Source organism: Elephas maximus, chromosome 10 (genome assembly GCF_024166365.1).
Source record: "Elephas maximus indicus isolate mEleMax1 chromosome 10, mEleMax1 primary haplotype, whole genome shotgun sequence".
Classification (NCBI taxonomy): Eukaryota; Metazoa; Chordata; class Mammalia; order Proboscidea; family Elephantidae; genus Elephas; species Elephas maximus.
In genome coordinates this window covers 11,804,822-11,824,600 of record NC_064828.1, presented here as the reverse complement: position 1 = coordinate 11,824,600, position 19,779 = coordinate 11,804,822, and positions in this window count along the sequence as shown.

Below are 19,779 nucleotides of genomic sequence, written 5' to 3'. Positions count from 1 at the left end.
CTGCTGGGAAGGGTGTGAAGCTTTGGAAACCCTCGTACACTGGGAAGAAGGCGGCAATGATACAGCCACAGTTTTGACTTTCCTTCTAAAGCTAAAGACACACATACTCTACGACCAGCAATTCCACCCCCAGGCACCCAACAGGAATGTACCAAAGACCGGGACATGGATGTTCATAGCAGTATTCTTTGTAATCTCCTCCAACCGGAAACAAACCAAACGTGCATCAGGAATGGATAAATCGGCAACGTGACGTGTTCGTACAATGGAATAACATACAGCAACGAGAATACAACAGAGTTAATGAATCTCTCAAACATGACGTTGAGTAAAAGAAGCTGGTTACAAAAGGATACACAATGCAGTAGTCCATTTGGAGAAGGTTTTAAAACATAGGCAAGACTAAACTAGAGCTTTAAGAGTACATGCTTGGAAAAGTCAGAGAACTGGTTACCTCTGGGTGTACAAAGAGGACGGTGATTAAGAAAGGGCTGCTGGTAATATATTTTTTTTTTTTGAGCTGAGCAGTGGTTACATGTTTCCCTTATGATAATTCATTGAGCCATATACATTTTCATATTGTGCACTTTTCTGATCAAGAGTCATATTTCAAAACAAAAAAAAAGGTAAAAAAAAAAAAAGTTGAATCTCATTCCCCATTCAATTTCACAGGGGAAAAAACGGTATTGAATACGCTTATATGTTTGTCTTGGTGCTCCTTTTCTGAGGCCAAGGGGGAAATGGGATACAGAGTGAATGCCATGGTTCCTGTCCTCAAGAAGCCTACAGTCTCATAACGATGAGAAATATAAACAAAGCATTATAAGGTAGAATTCAGAAAGAAACAAATAGAGGTACTGTTCTGCCATTCGCACTCATCAGATGCTTGCGAAAAGTCCTATCATCCAAACATTGCATTATAACAGCAATTATCTCAGAGAGAAGAATTTCAGCAATGTATGCAATAAAGATGCTTTTGTTATTATGGTCTAAAATTAACAGTTTGGTTAATCAAATGGACAAAACCAGCCTGAACCTTTCTTGTGGCCCTTTAACAAACACACTCAGGAGCTTTTCCACTTTCATTATTGTTTTGGGCTCTGAAGTTTTCTAAGCCCTTTTATTCTGGAAAGATATTTTTAAAAATCTTATCAACATTGACTGTAATGATATGAAATCCAGCAGCTGTATGTTATGGCATATTTTTTTTAAAATAATTTATTACCTTTAATTTTTGTACCAGTCATAGCCTTTATTTTCCTAACTCCACTCAGTGCTGTCATTAGCCTTTATTATCCGCTTTATTACACGTTGCAATGATAGGCATGACCCAAAAGTGAACTATGATGCAAAACAAATCCCAGCCCAGTTTGCAAACACCAAGCTTGAACAAGAGACCGACTGAGCTGCCGGCCACTTGTTCAGCCTCGTGTTCCTGCAGAAGCAACCGCATCTGTTCCATTTCAAGCTCGTGTCATAGAACCTGTAGCCAGTTTGGGCAGGTGATTCATGTTCTCTCTGTATTTAATTATATCCAGTTTGCAGTATAAAAACCCACTGTGGGTGAAATGCTTGGACCTGTAAGTTGCTACGAAACAGAGAGAAATGTTTAGTTTCTTCCTGGAGGTGCCAAGGGGATTGAAGTTCAGGGAAGTCTGAAGTTCACATCTGATGTGTGTCTGGGTGAGGAGAACATAGAAGCAAGGGGAGGAACCTCCAGGTAAGGACACAGTTCAAGCAAAGGCAGAAAACGTTGCCATGAAAGTTCAGAGAACAGGAATTAAATTGTCATGGCTGAAACATAGGGATTGTGGAATGGCAGTTTTGAAAACTTAAAAATAATGGAAATATATGTTCTTCTTGTGTGTAGAACTGGTGTATCCTATTTTCTGAAAATACATGCTGCTGTCCCTCAGTTACTTCTCAGTTTACATATTTATTTAGAGGATTTCATTCATGTTAAGCTGCCTTTATTTTCTTCCCATTAGCTATTTTTCTCCTTTAAAATAAAGACTATAATCCACAAAAGGCACTGACAGTCTGTGATAAGAGTGTATATCCAGTGAGTGGAATTAGTGCAGCGTCAACACTGAACTGTAAGCAGGGTGTCTAGGTGCTGGTCCCGGCACGTTCTTCCAGGAGCTCTGGGAACCTGCACAAGTCACTCAACCTGTTTTGACCTCACCTTTTTTTTTTTAACCTATAAAACAAGTTCATCTCCAAGATTCCTCCTGTTATGATGGTTCTTTCAGATAATGAGCCCTGGGCTAATTAGCGTGATATTAATGATATTGTTCTATAATTTCCACATTCGGTTGGATCACCTTTCTTGAGAATAGGCATAAATATAGATCTCTTCCTGTCAGTTGGCCAGGAAGCTGTATTCCATATTTCTTGGCATAGACGAGTGAGCACCTCCAGCACTGCATCTGTCTGTTGAAACATCTCAATTGATACTCCATCAGTTCCTGGAGCCTTGTTTTTCACCGATGCCTTCAGAGCAGCTTGGACTTCTTCCCTCAGCACCATCGGTTCCTGATCATATGCCACCTCTTGAAATGGTTGAATATCGACTAATTTTTTTTGGTATAAGCAGTCTGTGTACTCCTTCCATCTTCTTTTGATGCTTCCTGCATCATTTAATATTTTCCCCATGGAATCCTTCACTATTGCAACTCATAGCTTGAGTTTTTTCTTCAGTTCTTTCAGCTTGAGAAACGCCAAGTGTGTTTTTCCCTTTTGGTTTTCCATCTCCAGCTCTTTGCATGTGTCATTATAACACTTTATTTTGACTTCTCGAGAGGCTCTTTGAAATCTTCTGTTCAGTTCTTTTACTTCATGAATTCTTCCTTTTGCTTTAGCTGCTCAACGCTCAAAAGCAAGTTTCAGAGTCTCCTCTGACATCCACCTTGCTCTTTTCTTTCTTTCCTGTCTTTGCAGTGACCTCCTGCTTTCTTCATGGATGATGTCCTTGATGTCATTCCACAACTCATCTGATCTTCAGTCACTAGTGTTCAATGTGTCAAATCTATTATTGAGGTGGTCTCTAAATTCAGGTGGGATATATTCAAGGCCATATTTTGGCTCTCATGGACTTGCTCTGATTTTCTTCAGTTTCAACTTGAACTTGCATATGAGCAATTGTTGGTCTGTTCCACAGTCGGCCCCTGTCCTTGTTCTGACTGATGATATTGAGCTTTTCCATTGTCTCTTTCCACAGATGTAGTCAATTTGATTTCTGTGTGTTCCATCTGGTGAGGCCCATGTGTATAGTCGCCGTTTATGTTGGTGAAAGAAGGTATTTGCAACGAAGAAGTCGTTGGTCTTGCAAAAGTCTATCCTTCGATCTCCAGCATTGCTTCTATCACCAATGCTATATTTTCCAACTACTGATCTGCTGAAGATCATTCAAAAATGGCTGCAGCAGTATATCAACAGGGAACTGCCAGAAATTCAGGCCGGTTTCAGAAGAGGACGTGGAACCAGGGATATCATTGCTGGTGTCAGAGGGAACCTGGCTGAAAGCTGAGAATACCAGAAGGGTGTTTACCTGTGTTTTATTGATTATGCAAAGTCATTTGACTGTGTGGATCATAACAAACTCTGGACAACACTGCAAAGAATGGGAATTCCAGAACACTTAATTGTGTTCATGAGGAACCTTTACATAGATCAAGAGGCAGTTGTTCAGACAGAACAAGGGGATAGTGATTGGTTTAAGTTCAGGAAAGGTGTGCATCAGGGTTATATTCTTTCACCATACCTATTTAATCTGTATGCTGAACAAATAATACGAGAAGCTGGACTATATGAAGAAGAAGAGGGCATCAAGATTGGAGGAAGACTCATTAACAACCTGTGTTATGCAGATGACATGACACAACCTTGCTTGCTGAAAGTGAAGAGGACTTGAAACACTTGCTAATGAAGATCAAAGACCACAGCCTTCGGTATGGATTACACCTCAACATAAAGAAAACAAAAATCCTCACAACTGGACCAATGAACAACATCATGATAAACGGAGAAAAGTTTGAAGTTGTCAAGGATTTCATTTTACTTGGATCCATAATCAACAGCCATGGAAGCAGCAGTCAAGAAATCAAAAGATTTGCATTGGGCAAATCTGCTGCAAAGTGTTGAGCAAAGATGTCACCTTGAAGACTAAGGTGCGCCTGACCCAAACCATGGTATTTTCAATTGCATCATGTGCATGTGAAAGCTGGACAATGAATAAGGAAGACCGAAGAAGAGTTGACACTTTTGAATTGTGGTGTTGGTGAAGAATATTGAATATACCGTGGACTGCCAAAAGAACGAACAAATCTGTCTTAGAAGAAGTACAACCAGAATGCTCCTTAGAAGCAAGGATGGCGAGACTGCGTCTTCCATACTTTCGACATGTTGTCAGGAGGGATCAGTCCCTGGAGAAGGACATCATGCTTGGCAGAGTACAGGGTCAGCGGAAAAGAGGAAGACCCTCGATGAGGTGGATTGACACAGTGGCTGCAACAATGAGCTCAAGCATAACAACGATTGTAAGGATGGCACAGGACCGGGCAGTATTTCGTTCTGTTGTGCATAGGGTCGCTGTGAGTCGGAGCCAACTCAACAGCACCTAACAGCAACAACAACAGCAACATCCTGTCTAGCTAGGAGATTTTCCTTGGATGTCTGACAGGAAACAGAAATGAAAACTAACATCCTAAAAAAAGGGGCTCTTGGAGTTCCCTAGACAATGCTGAGGCAAGGGGAAGAACCTCAGTCTAGGTACATGATAAACTGTATTAGCAATGTTAGTCTATCTTTAAATTTAATTAAATTAGAATCAGATGTCACTGAATTGTGCATTTAAAAAATGTAGAAATGGCAAATGTTTTGCTGCATATATATGTTGTTGCTATGTTAGCTCCCATCAAATCAATTCTGATGATTCTGACTCATGGCGACCCCATGGTTGCAGACCGGGATGGTTCTTAGAGATTTCAAGGTCGTGACCTTTCAGAAGCAGATTGCCAGGCCTGTCTTCTGAGGCGCATCTGTGTTCTCGAACCACCAACTTTCAGCTAGTAATTGAGCACTTAACTGTTTGTACCACCCAGGAATATATACATATATATAGTGAAATATGTATATCACAATTACAAAAATGTAAATCAGAAATCTGTATTCTACATACTTGACCAATGCTATGCTTTTATGTTTTGCCTTTTTCTCTTATGTTCCTTAGAAAATGGTGTCTTAAATAAATTTTATTTTTCTCTCAGCTAAACTAAAAAGAAAAAAAAGGACTTTTTCATACCTCTATAAGAAGAGGACTTGAAGCATTTACTGATGAAAATCAAAGACTATAGCCTTCAGTATGGACTACACCTCAACATAAAGAAAACAAAAATCCTCACAACTGGACCAATAAGCAGCATCATAATAAACTTAGAAAAGATTGAAGTTGTCAAGGATTTCATTTTACTTTTGTCTCCACAATCAACGCCCATGGAAGCAGCAGGCAAGAAATCAATTGACATATTGCATTGAGCAAATATGCTGCAAAAGATCTCTTTTAAGTGTTGAAAAGCAAAAACATCACTTTGAGGGCTAAGGTGTGCTTGACCCAAGCCATGATATTTTCAGTCACCTCATAGTTTTTCATAGGCATGTGAAAGCTGGACGATGAATGGGGAAGACTAAAGAAGAATTGATGCCTTTGAGTTATGGCGTTGGTAAAGAATATTGAAAAAACATGGACTGCCAGAAGAATGAACAAATCTGTCTGGGAAGAAGTGCAGCCAGAGTGCTCCTTAGAGGCGAGGATGGCAAGACTTCGTCTCACATACTTGGGACATGTTATTAGCAGGAACCAGTGCCTGGAGAAGGACATCATGCTTGGTAAGGTAGAGGGTCAGCAAAAGAGAAGACCCTCATCGAGATGGATTGACACAGTGGCTGCAACAATGGGCTCAAACATAGCAATGATTGTGATGATGACACAGGCAGTGTTTCATTATGTTGTACACAGGGTTGCTATGAGCTGGAACCAACTCAACAGCATCTAACAACAACATCAGAAAGGTCGGCAATTCAAACTGACCAGCTGCTCTGTGGGAGAAAGATGTGGCCATCTGCTTCTGTAAAGATTACAGCCTTAGAAACCCTATGGGACGGCTCTACTCTGTCCTATAGAGTTGCTGTGAGTTAGAATTGACTCAATGGCAATGGGTTCTGAGGTTTTATCATAGTGGTTCTCAGCTTGGCAGCAATTTTTCCCCTGAAGTGGCATTTGACAATGTCTGGAGACGTTTCTCGTTATCACTGAGTAGTGGGACATCACTAGTGGGTCCAAGCCAGGGCTGCTGCTAAATATCCTATGATGCACGGGATAGCACCCACCCTCTCCTCCCACCCCTTTCCCCAACAAAAACAAAGAATTATCTGGCCCAAAATGTCAATAGTGTCACTCTTGAGAATCCCTGATCTTTCACAATCAATATGGAGTCCAATGCCTCCTCCCTTGACCAATGGAGAGGCACGGTAATAGCAAGGCTAGGAAAGCTCTAAAACTCAGGGAAATACTGCAAGGCTTGGACCAACGAGGACTTGAAACCAAGTAAGGATGAGCTATAAGCATTAACATTTTTTCCTGGTGATCTCCTTACTGACATGCTCTCTAATTCTGTGCTTGTGGTCATCTTATTACTCTTCCTATAGGTTTATTAAAGTATGGTAAAAAGGCTGGTTGAAATTCAAGAGGCCCAAGCTGAGAAAGGCAGTATTTAACGACTTCTCCCTTTGGGATGAGTTCTTTCTAAGAGGCAATCTCCTCTTGAAATTTGGCATCTGTTGCACCTCAGTTACGCTACCTCACCCCCAACTTTCTGGCTATGCCAGTAATACGTCTGGCCATAATTGCGACTTGTTTGGAATCTTCTCTCAAGAGAAATATTAGCTTGGTTCAGCCCAGCTGAGCTCCCCATCAGAAAGAGTAAGTAGTAATTCCTTTCATAACCTCACTCACACTTATTTGCATTCTAATGTGTTTTCTTGAATGGGAAAGAAAGGGATAGAACTGCAGCTTGTGCTGGAAATTACAGATAACCCCAGAAGAGTGTCACACCAGTGGCCATCATCCATCACGTGTGTCACAGAATAAAAAAGACTCAGAACCACTGGATCTTTAGAAAATTTTAGCAATATCTTAAATGAAACATAATTAGAAAGGTAAATCTGCTACCTTAAAGAATATGTATTGTAACCAGCTTTCAATGATTTAATATGGTCTGTTCTTTGAAATTTACATCACTGTTCTCCTCTATTAGAAAAGATATAATTTCAAGTAGTCCCGGTTCTGGAGTTTGGAGCTTTACTCTGGCCACCATGTACCCTGTTAGCTCAGTTTGTGTACATTCCAAGTAAGACTGATCTTAGATCAGTTTTTAAGTTTCAGGACTTTGACTACTCATTTAGAGGGCATAAGTTATTTTGACCCCGGGTCTATATTAAAAAAATAACTGAGCTGTCTTTGTCCTAAGGCCCAAATATGGAAAAATGGCCAGGTTGTTAGGTTCTGGATTTGATGTTTTATGAAGCTCAAATGATTGCTGCTAGAAGATCACAACTTTGACCCAAAGAGAAATAATTTGCTCGTGGAATAAAGTTAAGAATAGGGGTAACTAGAGTGGCATTTTCCCAAGGTGTGCTTCATGGGAAAGGAGCCCTGGTGGCACAGTGGCTAAGCACTCGGCTGCTAACCTAAAGGCCTGCAATCTAAACCCACCAGCCCCTCTGAGGGAGAAAGATGTGGCAGTCTGCTTCTGTAAAGACTCACAGCATTGGAAACCCTATGGGGCAGTTCTACTCTGTCCTGCAGGGTCACTATGAGTCGGAATCCTCAATGGCAGCGTGCTTTTTTTTTTTTTTTAATGGCTTCATAGGACATTAATGCAAATGAAGACAGCAAGTATTAATGCAAAAAGGGGGGGGGTGCTTTTTTTTAAACCAGAACCCAAATTAATTAACAGATTTAGTAAGTGAAAATGCCAGTGCTCCAAGAGGCAGGCATCAGTAATTACTAGATATTACCTGCACTGGTTTATCAGCCACCTGCTCTTGGTAATATTGCTGCCGGAATTCTGTCAAAATTTCAAGCAGAATTGGAGCTTGACCATTCCCCCAACCCTGCCATCTCCTTAAGACAAGAACTGGTTACTGTTCCCCCAGCCCCCAGTGCCTTGCCTCCTTCTCAAGAAGATTGGCAATAAAGACATCTAATTACAACTTTTTCTTCCTCACTTACAGCACTAAAAGTTAGGCTAATCCTCTCTTCTCTAACAGAAATATTACAAAGCAGGAAGTATGCAAATATTTTTGTGACATTATAGTACATTTCACAATTTCTTTCCTTGCCTCTGATGTAATTTATATATTTTGTGGAACTAGAACCTAGAAAAAAAAAGAACCTAGGCATAAACTAATATGATGCTTTTCCAAGTGACATAAGTGATAGTTTATGATGCCACAGCATCAGCCTGCTATTAATACATACAAAGTGAATTAGGTTTCCTTGTCATGCGTGTAAAACAGCCAAAAAATAGAAACAACCCCAATATCCATCAACTGATGAATGAATAAACAAATGGTGGTGTATCCATACAGTGGAATACTATTTGGCAATAAAAAGTAATGAAGTACTGATACATGCTACAACATGAACGAACCTCCAAAACTTTATGTTAAGTGAAAGAAGCCAGACACAAAAATACCATATGTTGTATGATCCTATTTATTTGAAACATCCACAAGATGAAAATCCATGGAGACAGAAAGTAGGCCTAGACCTGGGGGAGGGGGGAGGTGGGAAGGAGGAAGGGGAGTGACTACTCATAGGGGCAAGTTTTCTTTTTGGGATAATGAAACTGTTCTGAGTTTATATAATGGTGATAGTTGCACAACTCTAATATTTTAATATACTAGAAAGCATTGAATTATATGCCTTAAATGGGTACACTTTATGTTATATAAATTGTATCTCAATAAAACTGTTACAAAAAAGTTAATAGGTTTCTTTATTATCAACATTCTCAGGGCCTTTAGTATCTGAATGAGATTTGTGAAAGAGAGAATAAAGTGAATCTCAAGAGGGAAACTGAGAATGAAGTGTTTTCCAAAATGATTTGTTCATGGACCCCACTCTTCCCCCACCCCACCCCATTATCTTTTTTATGATCATCTCATGGTAGTGGTGTTTCTGCACATCCATTCTGGAAAGCACTAACCTAGGATACAGTCTTATAAAAATTATCATCTAGGATACAAACAATCTTTAAAGGAGTCCCGTAAAAAGGCATCATCAGGCCTCCTTGTCTAACTCCAGGAACAGAGAAGAGGATCACCACCAAGGTCGGCCCAAAGCCGATTCCTGTGAGGAGGAGGTCAAACACACCCCTACCCTCCAACCTTTTTACTAATTCTGACACCAGCCGCCCCTCCCATGGCACCCTCCACTTCTCCGCTGAGTTCAGTAACTCATTGCAGTGGCCGCATAGAACTCGCAGACCACACTCATGATCATGGGGTTTATTAGGGAAGTAACAGGTTACAATTCAGGCTCAGGATCAAGTTGGAAATAACAGAAACAACTCAGATACAGTTCTTCGATCGGGACAGCTTCTTTTCTGCCATTCCCGCAGGCAGGTCTCTGCTGCCAGGCCCTACTTGAGCCTGGCTCCTGCCCTGTTCAGGCAGGCATTACAGCTCTCCTGTTCACTGAGACCGGAGGCACCCTATCCACCAGGAAGCCTCCTGCCTGAAGGTATTCAGCTCTCTCACTCCGTGGGTCTGCAAACCCGCTGCAGCTGTCTACTGGTCCCATGCCACTGCCATCTCATGCTGCTACTGCAGCCAGTGTTACAGCTCTCCATTTGCTGGGTCTAAGAAGTTATCAGCCCAGGGACCCTGGATCCAAAGAACGTGCTCCGTTCCTGACTCTTCTTGTTTATGGTAGTGAGGTTCCACCACCCGCTTAACCTGTGGGATTAGCTCTTTTTAAGCCTAGCAGGATGGCAGAACTGACAAATCCTCTACAAGAGTTTCACATACCTAATTTGCCTTAGCAACGCCCTAAAGCGTTCCATGTACTTTGTTTGCATAGTCCCAGTCAGTCATTTAACGGGAGTTATAAAACCATTGCAGGAAGGGCCACGTAAAAGCAATTCACTGGACCACAAGTCCTAAGCAAGAGGTTGTTGCTGTTGTTAGGTGTTGTTGAGTTGGTTCCAACTCATAGCAACCCTATGTACAAGAGAACGAAACACTGCCCAGTCTTGCACCATCCCCACAATAATTGTTATGTTTGAGTCCATTGTTGCAGCCACTGTGTCAATCCACCTCACTGAGGGCTTTTCCCTTTTTTGCTGACCCTCTACCTTACCAAGTATGATGTCCTTCGCCAGGGACTGGTCCCTCCTGATAACACGTCCAAAGTACGTGAGACAAGGTCTCGCCATCCTTGCTTCCAAGGAGCACTCTGGCTGTATTTCTTCCAAGACAGATGTGTTCCTTCTTCCGGCAGTCCATGGTATATTCAATATTCTTCACCAACACCATAATTCAAAGGCATCAATTCTTCGGTCTTCCCCATTCATCGTCTAGATTTCAAATATATGTGAGGCAACTGAAAATATCATGGCTTGGGTCAGGTGCACCTCAGTCCTCAAAATGACATCTTTACTTCCCAACATTTTAAAGGGGTCTTTTGCATCAGATTTTCCCAATGAAATATGTCATTTGATTTCTTGACTGCTGCTTCCATGGGTGTTGATGGTGGATTCAAGTAAAATGAAATCCTTGGCAACTTCAATCTTTTCACCATTTATTATGATGTGGCTTATTGGTCCAGTTGCGAGGATTTTTGTTTTCTTTACGTTGAGGCGTAATCCACACCGAAGGCTGTAGCCTTGGTTCTTCATCAGTAAGTGCCTCAAGTCCTCTTCACTATCAGCAAGCACGGTAGTGTCATCCGCATATTGTAGTTTGTTAATGACTCTTCCTCCAACCCTGTTGCCGTACGCTTTTACATATAGTCCAACTTCTCAGATAATTTGCTCAGCGAACAGGCTGAATAAGTATGGTGAAAGGATACAACCCTGATGCACACCTTTCCTGATTTTAAACCATGTAGTATCCCCCTTGTTCTGTTAGAACGACTGCCTCTTGGTCTCTGTATAGCTTTTGCATGAGCACAGTTAAGCATTCTGGAATTCCCACTCTCCTCAAGGTTATCCATAATTCATTATGATTCACACTGTCAAATGCCTTTGCATATTCAATAAAACACAGGTAAATATCTTTCTGGTAGTCTCTGGTTTCAGCCAAGATTCCACTGACCTCAGCAATTATATCCCTTGCTCCACATCCTCCTCTGAATCTGGCCTGAATTTCTGGCAGTTTCCTGTTGAAGTACTACTGCAACCATTTTTGGATTAACTTCAGCAAAATTTTACTTGCATGTGATATTAATGATATCTTTCTATAATTCCTGCATTCTGTTGGATCACCTTCCTTCCGAATGGACACAAATATGGATCTCTTTCAGTCAGTTGGCTAGGTAGCTGTCTTCCAAATTTTTTGACATAGATGAGTGAGCACCACCGGCACTGGATTCATTTGTTGAAACAAACAAGCATGAGGTAGAAATTGTTAATCCTTAGAAAGTATTTCAGGGGAAGAGTTTAATGGATTTAGGTAAGATGGGTCAGGTTTTGCTACTTCAACCAGAGTTACAGACAAATAATGGAACCATGGTGGCACAGTGGTGAAGATCAGCAGTTCAAATCCACCAGCTGCTCCTTGGAAACCCTATGGGGCAGTTGTACTCTGTCCTATAGTGTCGCTATGAGTCAGAACTGACTTGATGGCAATGGATGGTGGTTGGTGGTGGTGGCAGATAAATAATACTGCAGCTAATACATACTCTACCAGGGAATGCTTTAAGTTAGTAATCTCTTCAACTTAACTTGCTCCCATACAAAATTATCCCCCAATGGAAGGGGAAAAGGAGGAAAAGGAAGTGGAAAGAGGTCTCCCGTTCCAAGTATTGTCAGGAGAGTTGGCCATCACTCTTGCTAGGACAGGTCCTTCTTGGAAAATAAAAGGCAGGTCTGGATGTGAGGTGCACCAGGCATAATGAACCTTTCCAGACCCTGCCTACTATTCTACCCGTAGACCAAAGGGGTAGAATAGCGGACAGGGTCTGGAAAGGGTCATCATTTATGTCCTGTTAGAAAGCTGTCTGACTGAACATCAGGATTCTTGTTTTCGTTTCCTGTGGAATGCATATTTCCCAGCATCAACTGGGTACCCTAAACTTTTCTAGAAGAGAACAATCTGGAGAGATAACTATTCCCTCAGTACGACTGCCCAGGACAAGAAAAGAAAAGGCATGGGCTGGATTACACTTTATGAACTGGTTATCAAAAGAAAACTTTAGTATTTTCTTCTATATAGGTCTCCCACATTAGCAGGAAGAGGTAAAAGGCATGACATGGTACTCAGTCAAGAAAATTGATTTCATTACGACAGGGGATAAGGCCAGAAGAGTAAAAGTCAGCTGCACAGCTTAAAACTCAATACAATTACATCCCCCACACAGCCCTCGACAGAATTTGAGAATGTACAAAGATCTGAGGTTGTCAGGTGAAGATCCTCAAGGATTTAGTGACATGAACAGCAATTTTTCCTTACAGCTAGAAAAGCTTCTGCAGTTGTGGAAACGGCTGTAAATTCACTGAAAAAGAAACTTCTGATCAGTTCTCCAGGGTTTCCTATTTCAGTGGATGGCCGCAGAATTGACCCAGTTGCCCAAGTTAAAAACCTGAGCTGTTTCCTTGACGCTATCATTTCCCACCTGAATTATTGCAACAGCCTCCTAACTGGTCTTCCTGTTTATCTATGGGCTTGTAGGCAGTGACATCACTAAGTTCAGTGTCACCTAGTGCAGTAACTCATGGTGTCAGCACCCCCCATGGACCCCTTCCTGTACCAGACCATACAGAATCCTTAGTAATGCTTTTTGTGCTAATGTTACTTGAAAATCCTAATTCCCATCTATCACTCCTTCTTTTCCTTTAATTACCACTTCATTCTCAAAAAAGGCATTGAGATAGGTTCACAAATGCTAACTACCACAGTATTGTAACTAAAACACCAGAAATTCGACAAAATCGGCAACTATAAAAACACTGGCAGCAATGAAAACAACAGCACAAGCTTGTAGTGTGTGTAGATGAAACCACTTGATTTGAAGCATCATTGTAATTGGGTAATAATAACTGCTCTGACTGGATTGCGTTAGAAAGTTCAAAAAGCCCTGTTTGGAACAAGGGAGAATGAGGAAAACCAAAGACACAATGGAAAGGTTAGTTCAAAGGACTAATGGACCACAACTACCATACACACTACCAGAATGAGCTCAGCACAACTAGATGGTGCCCGGCTACCACCACTGACTGCTCTGACAGGGATGACAATAGAGGGTCCCAGACAGAACTGAAGAAAAATGTAGAACAAAATTCTAACTCATACACGCACACACCCACACCCACACCCACACACACACACACACAGACTTACTGGCCTGAAGGAGACTGAGGAAACCCCAAGAGTATGGCCCCTGAACACCCTTTTAACTCAGTACTGAAGTCACTCCTGAGGTTCTTCCTTCAGCCAAAGATTAGACAGGCCTGTAAAACAGAGAATAACACATGTAGTTCAACCATGTATATGAGACTAAATGGGTAAAGCAGCCCAGGGGCAAGGATGAGAAGGTAGGAGGGGACAGGAAAGCTGGATGAACGAAAATGGGGAACCCAAGGTCGAGAAGGGGAGAATGTTGACACATGATGGGGCTGGCAACCAATGTCACAAAACAAAAATGTGTATTAATCATTTAAAGAGAAACTAACTTGTAAACTTTCCTCTAAAACATAATAAAAAAAATTTTTTTTCAAAAAGTAAATTAGCATAGAGTTTTAGCCTTATAGGTATATTGATACACATAAACTGGGCATATGAAAAATTTATTTGTTGTTATAACTAACTACAGGGATATTTTTATTAAAAATAATTAATTTTCACCAAAATACTGCAAAAAATTTTATAGACAGTCATTTGGTGTCACCCCCTCTGACAGTGTCACCTGGTGTGGTCCACACAACCCCCTGTACTCCTAGTGATGCCACTGCTTGGAGGCACAGTTACACTTAGCTAGATCATAAATCTAACGATGTCACTCCCCTTCGTAAAAACTTTTGGTGGCTTCCTATTGCTCTTGGGTAAAATCCAGATCCCTTAATATGACTTATGAGCCTCTACATGATCTGGCCCTGACTTACGTGTTCATCCTCATCTATTGTCACTTTTTCTCTAGTCTTTACACAAAGAGACCCAAAATGGAGTGTCCAAGATCATCCACTGGGTGTGAGATGAAAATATTTGAACTTCTACTGACTGAGGTAGACAGAAGCAGGGCAGAAACTAAAAGAGTGTCATATATAAAGTTTGGATCAAGCCAACCCAAAGCTATGTGCAAGTGGAAGCTAAAAGGAAGTAAAAACTGAGGAAGCAGAGGGTACTAGAGAGACATGTTGAAAGAGGAGAGACAGAGTGTCAGAAAGAGCAGCAGGTTTCTAGAGCTTGCTTTCTGCTGAATGGACTGCTAGTTCCAATGCTAGTCTACACACCCTCTTTTTCCTTGAAGCAATCTCAGCGGGTCTTCTTTGCTTTTTAAAAAAATATATCTTGAGAGGTAGGGGTCTTTGTTCCATACAACCACAAGAACCTACCTACAATACTTAGCGTCCAACTTGAGGGGGCTGGTTAAATACAGTAAACATTTCTATGTAGTCACTAAAAGTGGATATGTAGTGCTAAAACTTGTTGACACAGAAAGTTGTCTATGCAATTTTAAGTGAAAAAAGTAGATTAAAAATGGTATATATAATATCCCATTTTTTATTTTATTGTGAGTGCATACGGTTATAGATAGAAAAAAGTCTGGAAAGATCTGTACTGAAATGTTAGTAGTGGTTATACCTGGATGGGGGAATTATGCGTGATTTTTACTTTTTATTTTTCCTTTCTGATTATCTAATTTTTTTTCTTTAAGCATGTGTTACTTTTATAAGCTTTAAAAACTATTACATTATTTCCATTAAAAAAAAACAGAAAATTCAGACTTTGGGGATTTTCCTCATATGTGGTAGAAAGACTAAGGTGAGCCAAGTATCATTCAGGGGAAATAAATCATTTTCATTCATTTATCAAACATATTATATGCCAAGTTCAGTGCTAGAGAATAAAAAGAGAAATGGGGGACAGGTTCTTGTCTTTGAGGGTCTCATGGTCTAACAGGGTGATAAATATGTAAACTAATAACTGTACAATAGCAAATATAGCACAGGGTATGTAAACATTAGGTATAGGAGAGGCACAGAGAAGAAATTGTTCAGGAAGAGACATTCAAACTGGCTCTCAAACAACTTAGGGGATGAGGACGGAGCACACCCTAGGTAAGAGGAACGAAGTACGCCAAGGCAGGAGGTCTGATATAGCACGGTGTGTGTGCAGTGTGATCTAGTCTCCTCTTTGAGATGGGTTACTTGGGTGCTAAAATAAACAGAGTTTCTTTAAAATGCCAATAATTTTTTTTGTGGTTTTTAAATAATCCTAGCAATGCTCGGATGCCAAAAGAAAGAACACTGTGCACAATAATATGATGTTAATAAGGGGGTGCTCTCAAACGCTATTATTTCAAAAGTTACTATACCATCCTGCTATGAAATGTGCTCTTTTGCAAACCTTGGCTTCTGCTCTGTCTTGGGATGCAATGTGCTGCTTCTCCAGGCTGCTGACAAATTAGAACATAGCACCTGAACAGGGCAGTGAAGTGTGTTCGATCCATCATCATGTTTACCTGATCTATATCAGGGGATTGAACTGCTGAAGACAACACAAACCACCTGCTGAAATGAACAGATTTAGTGAATACACTATGTAGGTTAAAAAAAAAAAAGCTCAGACAATGGATAAACTGGGATCTGCTTAAGGGCACTATATGACATGTGAATAGCTCTGCTGTTCGCTGTGACTTCTTCCTGAACTTCAGTGCAGGAGGATGTACTCTGATGGCAAGCTAGCATCTGCAGCAGGTCCACTGTACCAGGGATCCCAAAAATAAAGTTTTGGAAAATTACAGGATGATCATTTGAAACCAGCCCCACATAAAGTCCCACTACATTAAATGCAGCCACGTTTAATTGGGTCACCCTACAGAACAATGTCTAGCAGAGAAAACCACCAAGAGCTAGAGATTAGATGAACTGCACTGCAGAAAACAAAAAATAGGGCAGAAACCTTGGGTTTTCTGCCAACTCCAGAAAAACACATTGCAGCAGACTGTGCAGAGGCATGGCCATCTTTTCATTGGTTGCCAGGAATCCAAGTCTGGTTTTGAAAAATAACAAAGAAAATAGAAGCAAAATGTTAAGGAACAAGAACCCCATCCCATGTTTGGGAAAGGGAGATAAGAAGTGCTGATGGATCGGTCAAAAAAATATTTGTTGAATACTGACTAGGTGCCCACTCCATACACTCAGTATCTCCCAGCTACTGTGCTGCCTCCTAAGAAGAGAGAAAATAAATGTGAGAAGATCCGTGTCTTTCCGGAGTTTACAGCTAGCTATAGAGTCAAGACACATCAACGTGGAAGCGTGAGGAACAGTGTAAGGCAGTATTATAATTTGTGATTATTGTTCCAATGATGCCGTTTGTAGACAATAAGTACAAAATTCAGAAGAGAAAGATGTGAGCTGAGCTGGAACTGTGAGGAATATCTCAGAGAGGGACGATTTATGCTAGATTTTGAAGAAAGGTTGGATTCTGATCTAGGTGTCTGCCTTTGACTGGTAGAATAGAACAATTTTGAGCAAGTCACGTTACTTCTTAGACTAGGTAATCTCTAAATTCCCTTCCTGTTCTACAAGTCCACAGTTCAAAGCTACAAGAAAAAAATTAAGGATGAAATGGTTAAGAGAGTATTCAAAAAGTACTTCAGACAAATCCAAAATAACTGGAAAGGAAAAGAACCAGCAGTCACTGGAAAAGGAGAAGAGTCAAAACAAAACCAGAGACTACTCCATATAATCTAGCAATGTGGTCCTGCAGGAAAACATCGACAAAAAGTCTCGTAGGAGGCAGACTCTTCACAGCAAAATAAATTGCTATGACAGAAATCTAGAGGACCTAGTGGAGACCCAGGAAGATAGTGATCAGTTTCACCTGGGAGCAGCAGGGATGTGGGAGGCATCAAAAAACTTGTTAAAGAAGGTAAACCGATAGTTCTCTGGCTGGGCACTGGTAAAGGAGGAAAGGATTGGAAACTTCAGGAGGACCTTTCTGTCTCTGCTGTATCCCCTTGCCTCCTGCCACCTACAACACTATCTGGCACACAGCAGACACTCAATAAATACTTGACTAATTATTTAAGTGATAGAAGGCCTTGAATAAAGTAGGCTTCCAACAAAACAATCCCATAATAATGAATCAAAAAAAAATGTTTTTTATTTAAAAGGATTACTCGCTTGATAATAAAATTTTTGTTATCTATTTTCTCAATTGACTATTATATTAACAGTGTAATTGTGATCATATGGGTATCTGAGAAACCTGTAACTATTGCTATTAGTAATGAATAAATGCTATGTGAATAAATGGTAGTGAAAGAAGGAAGTTGGGGAAGCGCTCTGGTATGATGGAATAGATAAAAAAGTCTCAGAGATATAATATAGCATGGAAAATATGACATTCTTAGAGCCAGGGCATAGGGGATATAAGGAAAAAATAAGCCTGGAGAGTTTGATAGAGGCTGGTTCACAGTCCTATTAAAAATGTGGTCCTATGGGTCAGAGATTACCAATCTTTCCATGATAAGAGTTTCTTTTTTTAATGTCAAAAAGCTGCACATATAGCCACATGATAGTGATTGTACTTTTAATATCTGTTGATTAAGAAAACATATAATTAAAAAGGGTACTATAAAGTCAATAGTAATTTTAAGTAAATTTGATTTTTATTCATTACAATAACTTCTCAGACTTCAACGGAGTGAGATTTTGTAGACATTTATTCAATATATAAACAAAGGTTAGTGACATTATAGATTCATTGATCCTCTTTAGCTTCACACCCTCCCCACAAATTGAGAACCACTGCGATAACAGTTAACATTTACCAAATACTTGCTAAGTGCCAGGCACTGTTCTAAACACTATACCTGTATCGACTTAATTAATCCGTATAACTATACCAAAAAAAGCCCTGTTGCCGTTGAGTTGATTTTGACTCAAAGAGACTCTACAGGACAGAGTAGAACTACCCCATAGGGTTTCCAAGAAGCAGCTGGTGAATTCAAACTGCTGACCTTTTGGTTAGGAGCTGTCATGGATTGAATTGTGTCCCCCCAAAATACCTGTCAATCTGGTTAGGCCATGATTCCCAGTATTGTGTGGTTGTCCTCCATTTTGTGATTGTAATTTTATGTTAAAGAGGATTAGGGTGGGATTGTAACACCCTTACCCAGGTCCCGTTCCTGATCCAATGTAAAGGGAGTTTCTCTGGGGTGTGGCCTGCACCACCTTTTATTCCTCAAGAGATAAAAAGGAAAGGGAAGAAGAGAGGGGAGACTTCATACCACCAAGAAAGCAGTGCAGGGAGCAGAGTGCAGGATCCTTTGGAGTCACGGTCCCTGCTCAGAGAAGCTCCTAGTCTGGGGGAAGATTGATGAGAAGGCTGACAGAGAGAGAAAGTCTTCCCCTGGAGCTGACACCCTGAATTTGGACTTTTAGCCTACTTTACTGTGAAGAAATAAATTTCTCTTTGTTGAAGCCATCCACTTGTGGTATTTCTGTTATAGCAGCACTAGGTAACTAAGACAGCAGTCCAGCTCTTAACTGCTGCATCACCAGGGCTCCAAGCATTAAAAAAAAAAAGCTTATTTGTGGCAGAGATTGCTGTTAGACTCCTAACACTTTTTGTTCCATTTTTATTAAGAGACTTGAATTCTCAACTGGGGACATCACTGTACTAAAGTAAGACTATTTCTTTGCCTCCCTGGTCTTTGGGAGTGGCTGTGTGAGTAAGTTCAAATGAGAAGTGGAAACGTATGCTTGAAAACCAAACCAAACCCACTGCTGTCGAGTCGATTCCGACTCATAGTGACCCTTCAGGACAGAGTAGAACTGCCCCATAGAGTCTCCAAGGAGCGCCTGGGGGATTTGAACTGCCAGCCTCTGGGTTAGCAGCCATAGCACTCAGCCACTACACCACCAGGGTGTTTGAAGAAGTCTTAAAAGCTGGAGGAGGGTGTGCCTCCTTCCTTCCTGCTACCTAGATCAAGAGTGTCATGACTGAAGTAAACATGAGGAACCTGCCATACCAGCCCTGGACGACCTGCTTCTGAACTTGTTTTATGTGAGAGAGAAGAAAACCCTCCCCGGTTTAGGTGCTTTTATCCCCCCCTCCCCAGTTATATGTAGCCAAATTTAATCCTGACTGACATGTCATTTTAGAAATGAGAAAAATTGAGTACTGCTGAAGCTAATTACCTTGCCTGATATTACAACATTAATAAGAGGCAGAACTAGACTTTTAACTCTTAGTCCAGAGCCCACATTACCCCTACAGTATGTATTTCCTCTTGCAATACAACTGTATGAGTCGGAATCGATTCCA